At 41.1% G+C, this 16,416-nt stretch overlaps 1 protein-coding gene across 1 annotated transcript in view; it reads left to right on the top strand.

The window, feature by feature from the left end:
- Positions 1 to 1,692: 1,692 nt before the first annotated feature.
- Positions 1,693 to 16,416, top strand: part of LOC135219682 (2-oxoglutarate dehydrogenase-like, mitochondrial) — a 446,325-nt gene continuing 431,601 nt past the window's right edge. The window contains 1 exon segment of the mRNA XM_064256630.1: positions 1,693 to 1,844. The gene's annotated coding sequence lies outside the window, so the exon portion shown is untranslated.

Genomic DNA, 16,416 nt, shown 5'->3' with positions numbered 1-16,416 from the left:
GAAAAGCACACAGGACATTAATCCACTACACCAGCATCGACAATGCAGCGTCTATTCAGTGCGTTGCCAGCTCATCTCAGGAACATATCAGGAGTGAGCGTAGATGTGTTTAAGAATAAGCTCGACAAATATCTAAGCTGCATCCCAGACCATCCAAGATTGGAAGATGCAAAATATACCGGAAGATACAATAGCAATTCACTGGTAGACATTAGAGGTGCCTCACACTGAGGGACCTGGGGCAACTTGAACGAGCTGTAAGGTCTGTAAGATAAGGTAAGGCCAAGGCCTATACTCACTTTCAAGTCTTCTTCAGTGAATCTCAAAAGCTGTAACGGATTTTTCTATTACGGAACCCAATACTTTTCTAGTGGAGTTATCGTTTCTAAAAGCCGACTGATTTCCTGGTAAACTATGGCAACGTTCAAGATGTTCTCGAAATGCTGGTGTATACAACGGTTTTAATAATTTTGATAGAATGGCAATTTCAATATGGCTCAACCCGAATCAGAAAGTTGTTCATCGCCTTTATTTGTTAAAAGTTGGTTTTATACAACCATTTTCTCAGAGGTTTGTTGTTCTGAGCTCTTATTGGCCAATATCGTTTTCGATGTACCTATGGGATCAGTCACTATCTCATTTGTTTTTCTCTTTTGCTGTATTTTTTCGAAGAAGCCTAGTGTACTCAGTCCTTTTGTGAGTGGGGTTCTGGAAGAGAGATAAATACCTGTTTAACTTCGTTGCAAAACTCTTGCACATTTTAAAACGTTTTTATTAAAGAAATTTGCTATGTATATTTGACAGTTCTTGAGCTGTAGCATGGAAAATTTGGACTCCACTATCCTTAGAGCACTGATGGATTACAGCAAGAAGACATTCACATCAATGATGGCTACTGTATCCGCAATAGAGTAAATGTTGAAAACGTTTTGGGAATAAAATGGCCGATGACTTTCATTTGAGTACAACCATAGATTAATGACAGATCAGTTTGTTTGCTAATGTTTGTCATTCTATTTAGTAGTCCAATAGGAAGCATATTGCCGCCAGTAAGTTCGGTAATTGATCGGTATCTCTACTGTAGAATTTGACAACCCACATAACATTTAACAGGAATGGCAAGTTTTACTCAAGAATGGCGCATCAAACTCAAAACTTAGCTCTTATTCTTGAATGACTGCCAAACTATGACTGATGGGCTTTGATCCAATTTACCCCCTGGAATGAGTAAAAAATTTCTTTTGGCAAGGATGTTATCTTCATTTGAGGAAATTCAATCCCTCAAGATGTTTTAACTGGCCTTGTGCCAATACGCACAGGCCCTTTGAGTATTGTCCCTTCGGGGAGCTTTCACCGAAACACACCGCGTTAAAATGCGCGCGTAAATGCCACGAACTTGATGCATTCGAAAATGGTGCTGGGATATATTTTTCTGTAAGGGGTAATTCTTCAGAATGTTACTTAAGTGCAACGTAAGATTCTGAGCTTATCCCCAAAAAACCTATTTCAAAGGAAATAATAGTATTGTGAATAGAGAACAGAACGCATTACTATTGAGAGAAATGGCAACGTTTCCTTCAAGTTCCCTTTCATTAGCACATCATTGTAATAATTCTACTAGATTGAATGAGAAATTGCTTTAATTTTGGCGATTAATGAGATATATCAATACATTTCAGTAACTGCAGCTAATGTTAATAGTCTGTATGAAGAGGGCTCTGAAAATAATCCCATAAAATGTATCTGGCACCTGCAGTATTTCGTCATCGGTTAGCAGACAGTCCAATCTCACATCACCGACGGTAGACCGTTCAGTTCGAGGGAATCCCTCTTGACGTACAGTGGTGAGTTCTCCGTGTGTGTGTGTGCGTGTTGAATATGAGAAAATTTACACCAATTCCATGCTTTTATGTGCAGTATTTTACTACGTGAATTCTTGTGCATATGTGGTGAGAGTTTGAAGCAAACAGTGGAAGCGTTTTCGTGTGTTGTGTGTCCATGTTTACTGTAGTCTAGCAGAAACCAGCTGATCATCTCGAGAAAGAGGAGTAAACACCCGTATACCGTAAATATAACTTCTCTCGGCAAGTCTCCAAGTGTGACAGAAATCCGCCAATGGGCAAAGAGGTTCCCGATGCCGGTTGATCTTGTGTTGCTATTTACAGACCTTTCGCTAGGCTTATGACGCAAATTTAAAGTCGAAATGCAATTGCTATCCTTGACGTAAAACGGTTGAGAGTGTAGGCAAGCTGAAACACCCAGTACAGTAGCTACCTCGTTTTTCCTCTCTTCCGTTCGTAGTCTTATGCGCAGACCGGAGAGAGGGACCCTTCTTGCGTCACCAGTCTTGCTTTCCCAATGCCCTGGCTGGTTTTTATGTCACCAGTCTCATCTTTTTAGTAGTCATTGTTGAGTTCTTGGAAACGTGATTATGTTAGGCCTCATCAGTTTAGGCTATTAGCTACTAGAGGCCATTGCCACCGTGAATTTGTCAGACACCTGATTTTAGGTAGGAACACCGGTTAAGCAAAGCTGATAGTATGGGTATATCCCTTATCACTTGCTTTTGCTAAACCAAAGTTTAGGCCATCACACGGGCAAGCTTAATGAGCTTACCTTGCCCTTGCCTGATTTTTTCCCAATAGGCTAGTTAGTACCTATTAGAGAGAGAATCTATTTTTGGTTGGCATTTGTGTACTGGCTAGTGACCCAGATTGTTCAGTTTATCTGCCCAATTAATAGATCTAGTAGTATAAACTGCTGAAATGCTTATCAGCGAGTAGGTTCACAAGCAAGACTTTACTACAGCTTAGGTATAGGTACATAGGCCTGTTAGACTCCAAATTGCTTGCACCTGCATGTGCTATATATTTTACTTGAGCTTTCAAAATACCTTGCACTGTAATTATATTTATACTAAGGAACATGCAGCAACTCCTTCATAATCTACCTAGAGTTGTGGTCTCAAATTTCGCCCAAGTATTTTTAGCTTATCTGTGTATCCTCATTGCATATTATACTAGGTACATATAGGTATATATAGTATTTAAAAAATGATGAGCATCAATACACCCATTGAAGTGATATCAGTGACGAAAGATTTTTGTCAATTTAAAGCGAAAATATCTATTAGTGAGCAAAGCTAGGTAATTCCAAAGAATAGTTCCTCAGGGTCTGCAAGGAACGTAACTGCGGATACGACATCCACTAGGGATTGGGGCATCCAATGTATTTTGCTGTGTTTAGTCCTGGCCCCTGGGGGTTAATTACAGTCGTTCGAATAAATGTTACTTAAAATTCTTGTTCAGGAGGTAAAACTGCATAGAAAAACCGCAACTGCCATAGTTGAGGCTGCTGCGGAATAGTAATATAGATCTACCCAAAGCTATTATAAACTGTCCACAATTGTTGCTTTGTGTTATTGGCATACATAGTTCTGATGGTGAGAATTTCACAGCCTCACCGTTGGTAATTGTGTAAATCAAGTTGTTGTCTCATGGACTCACAAGATGCGGATGATAGGTCAGCCTTAGAATTATAAAAAAAGAAGGCAATCAAAATTAATTTGATTGTGTCCCTGTGGGAGAAGGTCATCCATATCCTAATATAGCTTCATTAGCCGCCTATCAAAGCAAAAAAAATGTAGTGAATTGTATATTTTGGCATATATCAGGGCTAAAAAAAGTATGTAAGACCAGCTACAACACTAAATCACGTAAAGAATACATTCATAAGCAGTATATGGACAAATAGGTCCATGTGGCTAAAAGTTAGCAACAGCTGTAGAAAACCAATTTATGGAGTGAACATACATCACCAAGATTATCCAGTAAAGATTACCTCAAGAACTATGTAGAAACCCAGAGACCGGTAGATCTACAGTACTATGGCAGTTGCAGTTTTCTATGCAGTTTTACCTCCTGAACAAGAATTTTAAGTAAAATTTATTTGGACGACTGTAATTAACCCCCGGGGGCCAGCACTAAACACGGCGAAATACATTGGATGCCCCAATCCTTAGTGGATGTCGTATCCGCGGTTACGTTCCTTGCAGTCCATGCGGAATTATTCTGTAGAATTACCAAGAGACCTTTAGAAACTAGGGATATATATATCATTTTAAAATGACAAATGGACATTATTGAATTATTGATTTACAAATCGAAATTTACTTTTTTTTTTATCAGCAATGAGAAGAATCTTGGATTTGATTTCCATATAATTTAAATGGTTCTAATGGCAATTGTGCACAGTACTACATACTTGTTGTGCTTTCATCATAGTGAAACTTTAGTGAAATTAAAGGTAGCTATAAGCTCACCAAATTTATAATTCCAGATAAATAGGAGAAAATGAAATGGGAATTCCTGATAAAATATCACACACAAGGCTTTAGCTAGTACTGAAGCTGTTGTACAGTGTAGAATTAGATATATAACATGCTGCAGGTGCAAGCATTGAGTACGTACTGTCTGTACCTACATTACCGGGAAAGCAAAGTTAAACAAACAGCCTAATGACCTTTCAGGCCCATCAGTTTATCAAAAGACTTTCATAAAAATTAGAAAACAAAAAAATTGGAACTTTTAAATACTGTAAATTGAAGTGCAGTATTTTCACAGCTTTTTATTTCAATATCAGTATTCACGTCTGAAAGTGAGACAATGTGTACATAGCTACATGGGAAACTCATGGGAAATGTTCACTAATCTTAAATCAGTTTCATACAATCAACTTACCTGTCAGATATATACATAGCTAAGACTCCGTCGTCCCCGACAGAAATTCAAATTTCGCGCCACTCGCTACAGGTAGGTCAGGTGATCTACCGGCCTGCCCTGGGTGGCAGGACTAGGAACCAATCCCGTTTTCTACTCATATATTTTCTGTCGCCGGTGGTATCAACATCGTTGCTGCCGTCCTCTTGACTGGAATTCGCTTTTCTAAGCAATTGATCATCTTTTTGTGGACTTTTGGTGAAGTACCTGGGATCGGTGTTTTGGGCATTCGCTACTGTGGACTGGATTTGGACTTGCTTTTTGATTTTTTCTCCAGAATGTCTGATTCAAGTGTTTGTGTTAGAATGTGTGTGAATGTAGGCTGCAAGGTGAGGATACCGAAAGCTTCGGTTGATCCTCACACTGTATGTCGCAAATGTAGGGGTTTTGATTGTTCTATTTCTAACACCTGTCATGAGTGTGAAAGGTTGAATGTTGAGGAATGGAAGACTCTAACTTCTTACTTGAAGAAGTTAGAAAGGGATAGAGTAAGAAGGGCGGCATCTAAGATGGCGGGTAGTTGTACAAGGCCTATTGAGCCTTTAGACAATTCTAACTCTTCTCTTAATTATGATTCTCTATCAGGACCCTCACTGACTGTACATTCAGATTCAGCTTCGGAAATTGCTGAACTGAAGGCTACCATTCTCAGGATGAAAGCCGAAAGGGCTACCATAAAAGGTAAGGATGGTGAAAGTGACTTTAGTGAAGTGAGTGTCCCCAGTGTTGTGGAGGGGGCGTCTGACCGTCTCTGCGACGCTCCCAGGCCTAGACCTCTTCCAAGCTCCCAAGCCAGAGGAGAAGGAAAGTCGAAAGCCGTACGGAGGTTGTGGAGAATTCCCCCGGTCAGGCGTCCCTTCACAGGTGCTGTGCATAGACAGCCTGCTCAGGACCGCTATCGAAAAAGCGTCCTCAGAGAGTGCTTCTCTTCGTCCGCTTCTCCCATCTCCTAAACGAGGGTGGAAGGATTCGGACTTGTCCAGGCCCCTGAAAAAGGCAACTGGAGAGATCCTGGTTTGGGATTCAAGCCCGGAACGCTTTTCGGAAGAAGAACCTCCTTCTATCAAGAAGCGAAGAGGGTTTCGCCGTTCCATGATCGGGGCAACACGCTTTCGAGGTCTTCCTCTCCGTTCAAGAAGACGCAGGAGAAGCGTCCAAAAGGATCATTTTGGCGGTACAGGAACAGCTTTCCGCCCTAGTAGGAGTCCTTTCGAAGGATCCTCCTCGTAAGAAAGACGTCAGACTGCCGGTCAAGAAGACTCGTCTTCCTTCTCCCACCAGGAGTGAGGCTCCTGCGAACGTGAGTCTTTTGAGATCTCAGATAGAGACTCGTGGGAAGATATGGATCCGCCAGACAAGCGCGTAGCAACAGCTAAGCGCGAGGCGTCCTACAGACGAGAAGCGTCCTCTAAGAGAGAGTCAGACAAGCGAGAAACGCATGCAGACGAGAGGATTCTCCCAGATGGGATACGTCTGACAGATCAGTAGCTTCAGCCGAGCGCGGAGTTTACAAAGGCAGCGTGAGCATTCATCCAAGCGTGAGGCTCAAGAAGAACATCTGTCACGCAAGGAGGGACTTCAGGAAGACGCGAGTCTTCAACAAGGCAGACGAGGTGTCAGTCAGGCGCGAGACGGTTTCAGAGGCGCGAGACACCAGTCAGGCGCGAGGCGCCAGCCAAGCGCGAAGAGTCAGTCAGGCGCGAGACACTAACCAAGCGCGAGGATCTTGCCAGGCGCGAGGCGCCAGCCAAGCGCAGGAATCAGCCAGGCGCGAGACGCCAGCCAAAGCGCGAGGCGCCAGACAAGCGGCGCGAGGCGCCAGCCAGGCGCGAGGCGCCAGCCAAGTACGAAGAGCCAGTCGAACATAGGAGCTCTTTACACTCTCTTAGCCCCTCTCCTATTAGGAGTTTGTCCCCAGTAGAGAGAATGGTTGGACAAGAAGACCAGGAACGAGAAGTGGTCTCTCCTGCTGATCCGATTATGGAAGAGGAATCAGAGGACGAGTCTCACAGTAAGGAAGGACTGTCGAACTACAAAGTCTTGACAGCTCTCCTTCTCCAGGAATACGGAGACGCATTGATCCCTGCCGCTCCTCCTTCGCCTCGTTCTCTGTTTTCATGCTCGAAGACTCCGAAATCGTCGGCTTTCGTGAAGATGAGACCGACGATTTCTATGAAGAGAGCTCTGCAATCGCTTGATAACTGGATGCTTACTAAGAAGGAGCTTGTAAGGACAGTCTTTGCATGCCTCCCCTAGACTGACAGGCAAGAGAGGGATTTGGTACCAGACTGGGGAGAATATGGGTCTCACTCTCCCTGCTTCAGCTGAAGCTGACTTTTCCAGTCTGGTAGACGCAATCCAGGAGACATAGCCTTCACAACGGCTAAGATTTACTTGGGGCCTTTCAGAGTTGGATCATCTCCTCAAGGGACTTTTTCACATTCTAGAAGTCTTTAACTTCCTAGATTGGTCCCTTGGGGTGATGTCCAAGAAGGCTCATGCCCCTGAAGGGCTAGAACCGGATGTTCTCCTTGCAATTCTGTCATGTATTGACAAGGCGGTGCAAGACGGCTCAGGGGAAGTTTCTTCCTTGTTTGGAGCAGGTCTCTTGAAGAAGAGATCTGTGTTTAGCGCTTTCTTGACGAAAGCAGTATCACACTCACAAAGAGCAGCTTTGTTATTCGCCCCTAGGTCTGATTTTCTGTTCCCGTCACAGTTGGTGAAAGATATTTCCCGATCGCTGACGGAGAAAGCGACTCAAGATCTTCTCCTGCAATCGTCCAGGAAGAAGAGACCAGTAATGGTGGGTGAAAAGAAAGTGGCGTCTACTCCTGTTCGGACCCTTTCGAGGCGGCCCTCCAACTAGAGTTACCGCTAAAAGGAAAACGACCGAGAAGAGAGGTCGAGCCTCGTTCCGCCCCTTTAAAAGGGGAAAGTGAAGTGGCGCTCCTCCAAACACCAGTAGGTGCCAGGCTCCGGGGATTTGCGGAAGCCTGGACTCGCATCGACACAGATCCTTGGTCGATGTCGGTTCTTCAGAAGGGATATCTCATTCCTTTCCTGGACAATCCTCCCCTGACGTCAACTCCGAGGGAATTGTCCGCCAATTACAAGGACCCTGTGTTGAAAGATACTCTTCAACAAATGGTGGATCAGATGTGGGACAAGAGAGCTATAGAACTTGTGCTGGATCAAAGCTCCCCGGGGTTTTACAATCGTCTTTTCTTGGTTGCGAAAGCCTCGGGGGGATGGAGACCAGTTCTGGATGTCAGCGCTCTGAACAAGTTTGTTCAAAAACAGAAGTTCTCCATGGAAACCTCTGCTTCAGTCCTGGCGGCTCTTCGCCAAGGGGATTGGATGGTGTCTCTGGATCTCCAGGACGCATATTTTCACGTCCCGATCCATCCTTCGTCGAAGAAGTACCTCCGTTTCATGACGGGGGGAAGGATCTTCCAATTCAGAGCCTTGTGCTTCGGCCTGTCGACGGCTCCTCAGGTTTTCACGAACCTTTTGAAAAATGTGGCGAGATGGCTTCATCTGAAAGGAATCAGTATATCTCTTTATCTAGACGGACTGGCTTATCAGAGCAAAGTCAGAGGAACAGTGTTTGGAGGACCTGAATGTGACACTAAACCGTATAAAGACTTTAGGATTACTCGTGAACCTCGAGAAGTCCCAACTGATCCCCAGCCAGAACTTGGTCTATCTGGGGATTCGGATGGATTCTCGGGGTTTTCGAGTATTTCCTTCTCAAGAGAGACTAGCAAGAGGTTTAGAAAAATCTCTCTCTTCCTAAGGAAGGAACGGACTTCGGCGAGGGAATGGTTGAGCCTTTTAGGGACCCTTTCCTCGCTCGAACAGTTCTTTCACCTAGGAAGACTTCATCTCCGTCCTCTTCAGTTCTTCCTCAGAAGTTCGTGGAACATGAAGACAGGACTACTCTCGGACTTTTTTCCCATTCCAAATCGGATAAAACGACATCTAGAATGGTGGTTACTCCCACTGAGGGAAAACAAAGGTACTTCCCTGGAAATACAGAGCCCAAACCTTGTATTGTTTTCCGACGCGTCGGAAAAACGTTGGTTGGGGAGCAACTTTGGGAAAAGAGAGAAGTGTCAGGCACTTGGAATGCTCTTCAAGTGTCCTGGCACATAAACTGCAAAGAACTGCTAGCTGTACACCTAGCTCTAAAGAGCTTCGAACCGTTAGTTTGCAACAAAATAGTTCAAGTGAATGCAGACAATACAACCGCTCTAGCATACATTCGGAAGCAAGGAGGTACTCACTCGTATGCCCTTTACGAACTCACGAGAGAACTTCTGTTGTGGACATCCCAGAGGAACATCTCTCTCTTGACGAGGTTCGTTCAGGGAGTAAGGAACGTACGAGCGGACAGGCTGAGCAGGAGGAACCAGGTCCTTCATACCGAGTTGGACCCTCCACTCAGAAGTTTGCCTCAAGCTCTGGTCTCTTTGGGGAACTCCTCATGTCGACCTCTTTGCCACATTCCTCTCGAGGAGACTGGAAGTCTTCTGTTCAGTGGTAGAAGATCCCAGAGCTCTAGCAGTAGACGCCTTCCTTCTAGATTGGTCTCAGGTAGACGTTTACGCATTTCCCCCATTCAAGATTCTGGGGCAAGTACTCAGGAAGTTTGTGACTTCAAAGGGGACAAGAATGACCCTGATAGCCCCCTTTTGGCCAGCTCAAGAATGGTTTCCAGAGGTACTGGAGTGGATAGTAGACTTCCCCAGATCCCTTCCACAAAGGAGGATCTTCTCAGACAACCACACTTCGAGAGGTTTCATCAAAACCTCCCCGCTCTCGCTCTGACTGCCTTTCGACTATCGAAAGACTTGTCAGAGCGAGAGGCTTTTCTAGTAAAGCAGCAAGCTCGATCGCTAGAGCCCGGAGAACTTCCACTATCCGGGTTTATCAATCCAAGTGGGAAGTTTTTAGAAGGTGGTGTAAGTCAAAGAAGTTGTCCTCCTCCAGTACCTCTGTAGCAGAAATAGCTGATTTTGTTCTGTTATTTCTGAGGGAAGAGTCGCAGCTCTCCGTAGCCACGATAAAGGGCTATAGGAGTATGCTATCGGCCGTCTTTAGGAATAGAGGCCTAGATTTGGGAAACAATAAGGACCTGCATGATCTGATTAGGTCATTTGAGACCAAGAAGTATAGAATGACTTCTCCCCCTAACTGGAATCTAGACGTAGTACTGAAGTTCTTGACTTCAGAGAGATTTGAACCCCTACATTTGGCCTCGTTTCGTGATATAACGAGAAAATGTTTATTCCTTTTGTCACTGGCAACGGCAAAAAAGGGTTAGCGAACTGCACGCCCTTAGTGACAAAGTCGGGTTCAATATAGATTCAGCCATCTTGTTCTTTCAAGGAATTATTCTTAGCGAAGAATGAAAATCCTTCGAAACCCTGCCGAGAAACCTTCGAAGTAAAAGGATTATCGGGTCTCGTCGGCAGGGAACCGGAGAGGTCTCTTTGCCCAGTAAGGGCATTAAAGTTTTACTTAAAGAAAAAGGAACAGTTGGGAGGTTCTAGACAAGGCCTGTGGTGCTCAGTGAAGGATCCATCAAGACCTATGTCTAAGAATGCATTAGCCTTTTTTGTCAGGAGCGTAATTATGGACGCTCATAAGGCTTGCACGGACGATTCCTTAAAACTCCTAAGAGTAAGAGCTCATGAAGTGAGAGCAGTGGCAACGTCTCTCTCTTTTCAGAGAAATATGTCGCTGAAGAATATCTTGGAAGCGACATATTGGAGATGTAATTCTGTGTTTGCGGCTCACTATTTGAAGGACGTGCGTGTGACCTATGAAAAATGTTTTTCATTAGGTCCATTTGTGTCTGCGGGCACAATCCTGGGTACAGGAGCTTACAACAATCCTTAAATATAGATATGTTCTAGACTTTCTTCTGAACAAGTGCAGTTGTCGCACAAGCGTCCAGTCACTTCAGTTCAGTAAGGAACTCTTGTGATATCTTGTAATAGAAACCTTAAATATAGATATGTTCTAGACTTTCTTCTGAACAAGTGCAGTTGTCGCACAAGCGTCCAGTCACTTCAGTTCAGTAAGGAACTCTTGTGATATCTTGTAATAGAAAATTTTTTTTTTAATTATTGTGTACTTGTGCATTGTGGTTTGAGTTACGGTTGTTGCGAAGAGTTGGGGATAACTCTGAGCAATTTTTAATACTAACATGGTGGTTAGGATCAGGTGGTCGGGATTGATTGTTTGCTCCTTAATAAGGTGTGTTGTCATGTAAGTGGATCAGCACCCATTGACAAAGTCCTTTCAGGCTCTGCCGAGTAAGTGGATAAGACCCCTTCGGCAGACCCACAAGAATTCTTGGCCATAGATCACATATCTCGCTAAAGTTTCTTGAGGTGATGCAGACTACGGGGAAAACACCCACGGAGTCTACCACCTATCAGGTAGGAACCAAGGTTTTTAATTTATACCTACAACAGATGTTGTTTACCTGTCTATTCTAGTAGTAGCTGTCTCTTACCCTCCACCGAAGGGTGCCAATCAGCTATGTATATATCTGACAGGTAAGTTGATTGTATGAAAATGATATTGTTATAATACAATAAAGTTTCATACATACTTACCTGGCAGATATATACGATTAGGGCCCACCCAGCCTCCCCGCAAGGAGACAGGTGGAAGAGAAAATATATGAGTAGAAAACGGGATTGGTTCCTAGTCCTGCCACCCAGGGCAGGCCGGTAGATCACCTGACCTACCTGTAGCGAGTGGCGCGAAATTTGAATTTCTGTCGGGGACGACGGAGTCTTAGCTATGTATATATCTGCCAGGTAAGTATGTATGAAACTTTATTGTATTATAACAATATCATTTTTAATATCCAGTAAGAAGAAACCTTAAACTGCTTGGAGTGATTTGGTGAATAAACTGCAATAACTGGTTCTTTCATACAGTTGTTAGGAATAAAGTAATATGTACACTGCCAGCCTTAGATCATTCTGCATTTCTGTTGGGAAATGCTTTGGACAGAGACTGCTTCTGATAACAATTTAGTTTTGGAAGTTCTGTTAAGCTTCATGACCTGATTTGGTCTCTCTCTCTCTCTCTCCTCTCTCTCTCTCTCTCTCTCTCTCTCTCTCTCTCTCCAAGAGTTTTTAGCTATGTGGATTTGAAGGGCATTTAGCAATAGGATAGGTTAGCACTCGTTAAAATAATATATATAGCCTAGTATTCAACTATTTAGAAATACAGGCAGTCCCCGGGTTATGACGGGTTCGGCTTACGAAGTTCCGAGGTTAAGGCGCTTTTCAGTTATATTCATCAGAAATTATTTCCAGGGTTACGACGCCTACAATGCTCATCTGGCACAAGAAATATAGCACCTAAAATGCAAAATAATCAATATTTGAAGGTTTTTTTTTATGAAAAATGCAATAAGAATGCAGTTTACGTAGTTCTCAATACACCCAAAGCATTAAAAGTAAGGTTTTCTTAGGATTTTTGTTGATGTTCCGGCTTACGACGATTTTCGGGTTACAACGCGTCTCAAGAATGGAACCCCCATCGTAACCCGGGGACTGCCTGTATGGTATTATAGTCCTTTTTTGTATTTGTGATTTACATAAGTTATGAACTGTAGTTTGGGCAAGATTCAAGGAGATGATGCCCTCTGCGTATTCAAGTAGGTAGTAATTGCTCGTAGGTTTAGGTTAAGTTAGGATGGCCAGGAGGCAAACAACAACTGGTGAGATAACAATTGGTAAATGTGGTGAGGTTACTTACTGGTCACCTCAGCAATTTCTTTGATATGTAGTAAATAGCATCTTTTGGAAAAGACCAGTTTTTCATCTTTCAGTTTTAGAAATGAATTAATGAATGATATTCTCTAATTTCTGTATGATGTAGCAACTTGTTAAAAGAAGTACAATAGTATGAAAAGAGTAAGTTAGGTATACTGTATATATTATGTATAAGGTACTCCTTACTGAATGTCGCACTGGTTTTGCGACAACTCTGAGTTACGACGGCTTTACGACTGGTCTGATAGGTATTCTTTTACTTATGGGGTTAGGTTCCAAAAAACTCATCATTCGTTTGAAAAATCATATCTTGAATATAGGGTAGCCAAGCCTACACCACTCAGTATACTTTATATACATACAGTGGTCCCCCCCGTATTCGCGGGGGATGCATACCAGACCCCCCCACGAATGTTTAGAATCCGCGAATAGTTGGAACCCCTATAGAAATGCTGAAAACAGCCTAATTTGGTAGGTAAAATTCAGGAAAACCCAACTTAAGATTTGTATACCTGGTTTTATTAATAGTTTTATCACATAAAGTGCATTTTATGATGAAATTGATTAAAAGACCAGAAATTTCTGGGTATTTCTCATATAGAAAAATACTGCGAATTTCCCACAAATAATGGGTAGATATGGTCCAGAGAAAATACTCGAATCTGTGAGTCTGTGAATACATGGGGTCCACAGTTACGGTATAGTGATTATGAATTTCAGCAAATTCTCTAGGTTCAGTGCAGATTGGCTTACAATAATTCAGTACAAAGAGAAATTGAGTAACACCAACAAGAGTTAGCCTAGCGTATATGTAATATGGTGTATCGTATAGATAAGAATACAGTAGCTTAGCCTACAGTGTACTCTCTGCTACATACTATACGTTATAGTAATTATTAATGTATGCTACTTCAGGAGGTTCAGTGCATTCTGACTATGATAATTCAGTACAAAAAGAAATTGGACAAAAAAAGAGAAACAGATTTGGTCCGACATCAGCATGATTGAATGAAGTCAGGCTGCTGATGGCTACATATAATTATAAGATACGAACATAACGATTATGCATCTTTTCCATGAATCTTTTAAAAAATTACACATTACTTCACTGTATCCAATAATGTACGCATTCTCATATTATTGTATTATAAAATATCAACATAGTGGTTTGGAAATTAGCTGATGGTGAATACAAGCTTATTTTGCCATATTTACCTCAATTCTGAGTAAATTTTCTTGCTTCTATTTAACATAAATGAATATCTAGATATTTACTTTTATGAGACAAGGTCTTTTTTGTTATATGACACCTTTTTAAGTCGGAATATGACATGAATACATCTCGTTGTGGACTAAATTATTTTTTTCATTAACAGATTATGTTGGGGGGGGCATGTTTACTGTATTGTGAAAAAAAAATTACTACCTGATTCCGTTGGCTATTTTCACTTGATTTTATGGTAATACGAGCTTTGTGTTATTCATCTTTTATTGGCGTGAAAACAACAGTAGAATGTGGTTTTTGAAGCCTAGTAGTTTTGATTGAAATAATTTTCTCTCGTAATAGTCATTAGCAGCTTGAACAGTTTTCGCAGCTTCTGCTACAACTTGCAGTTTAAATTTAACAGTATATTTCCTTGCTGATCTTTTATCCAATTATAGCAAATAAAGTTATTATATAATAAAAATGTATCAGTCCTAATGTACATAATGTCATTTATAACATAACTACGGTAATTGTTTACTAGCGTACAATGGTTGGAATACAAACCAAACAGATGCTGTTGTTATCTGATTTGGGTGTAATTAGCAAAAAGTTGTTCACGGCCATAAACATTTATGCAACAAGTAAATTGTAAAACAATACCTTTTGTCTTCTTTTTTACTTATTTTGAACTTACGTAACTAGAAGATGGGATAAAGTTAGGCTATTGTAATTTGGTCCTGAGTGTCATTATAAGCAGATGAGTGTGATTAGTTGAAATAAAGAGAATAACTCGCTTAATGACAAATTCGCTTGACGGGGTCGCTGGAATGGAACCCTGTTGTTAAATGAGTACCTGTAGTATATTTGTAGATCTTGAAGTGTTTAATTTGTATCAAGACACTGAGATGGACAATAAAGTGAGGCAACAAATGCTCCCATGCTCAAGAAAGATAAGTTTAGTAATTGTCATAGATGTGTAATGTAAAAGGGGTTTTCGTTTTCTTTAAAGCAAGGTTTTAATCTTCTACTGCTCAAAAATAAATTATGCTAAACGGATATAATTTTGCAGTTAAGCTAGGGTTTCTTAAAAAATAATTGCAAAAGGTTTGAACTGTTAGGAATGCCATGGGATACCTATATTAGAGAATAGGGTACTGTATATACTCGCATATCATGCAACTTTTGAACACCTAATTTTGGAGTTAATTTTAAGGAGGTGGCATCATACATGAGATGTAAAATTAGCAAATGTAATCTTTACATAATAGTATTGTTTGATAAAATACACACACAATGAATATGCATATCTTCCATGGATCTTTTAAAAAGCTATGCTTTACTTCACTGCATCCAATGATATTGTATGTCTTTTCATATTACTATTGTTGTGTATTATAAAATACAAAAATAGCAGTCAATGTTTTGGCGTGGAAATCAGCTGAGGATGATTGCAAGGCAAGTTTATTTACTATATTGAAGTCAAATCAGAGCAATTTTCTTGCTTCTAGTTAGCATAAATGAATCTCAAGATACTCTATTGATATGGGACAGGTTATTTTACGTTGTACAAAGTGTTTTCAAGTCGAAATATCAGTTGAATTCGTATCGTTGCGAACAAAATTTAGTTATTTTATTCGTTAGTATATGGAGCTGAGGGCATGTTTATTGCATGAAAAAGATCAACAGGTTGCGTTCCATATTTCCACTTGATTTCTTCAGAATACCAAGAGCTTTATGTATTTATCTTTTATTGGAGGAACACAGTAAAATGTGTTCTTTCATGCCAAATAGTTTTGATTAAAACACATTTCTCTCAAATTTTGTTTACTGTCGAGTTTGATGGTTACAAAAGTTTCCATGTTGCCATTGCACGTTAATAGTCCTTAGCAGATGAACATTCTTTCCCCAGTTTCAGCTACAACTAGCAGCTTGAATTTAGCAGTATGTGCCCTTGCCGATTTTTTCTCCTTAGCGAATGAGGGTATAGTAATGTAAAAATATATCGGTCCTATTCTATTTAATGTCATTTGTAACATAACTACAGCAATTTTTTACTATCGTATGATGGTTGAAATGTAAGCAAACCACCGTAATATCGGATTTGATTGTTCATAGCAAATCAGCTATTTCTGGCTGTATGCGTTTACACAACAAGTATAACATTACTGATGATACTTTTAGCTTTTTCTTTTACTCTTTTTAACCTAACTAGAAAATGGGATATATAAACAGGAGGAAAAGATGTTAGCCTATTTGGTCTTAAAAATTGAACTCACATGTTACATGAGATACATGGTCAAATCATTGTCTTAGGGTGAAAATTTGGGGGTCACATGATATGCAAGATTGTGTGTTATACGAGTATATACGTATATGGTAAATAGAAAAATGACAATTCGGTTAATTCCAGTCATTTTTGTCAGCAGGCTTGTTACACAGAATTGCATGAATAGCATTTACCTAACTTCAGTTGTTGAACTATCCTAGCTTTGTTGATGCACTGCAAAAATATATAGTATGTCATAAAAAAACTAGTGCATATGGTGGTTAGTAATTCAGAAAATTTTTGAATTAGACATAGTTTTGCAGGTGATTTCTATTTACAGCTGAATTAGAGGAAGATATC

Source organism: Macrobrachium nipponense, chromosome 1, assembly GCF_015104395.2.
Source record: "Macrobrachium nipponense isolate FS-2020 chromosome 1, ASM1510439v2, whole genome shotgun sequence".
In the NCBI taxonomy this organism is placed as follows: Eukaryota; Metazoa; Arthropoda; class Malacostraca; order Decapoda; family Palaemonidae; genus Macrobrachium; species Macrobrachium nipponense.
This window is presented reverse-complemented; position numbering and strand designations above follow the sequence as displayed.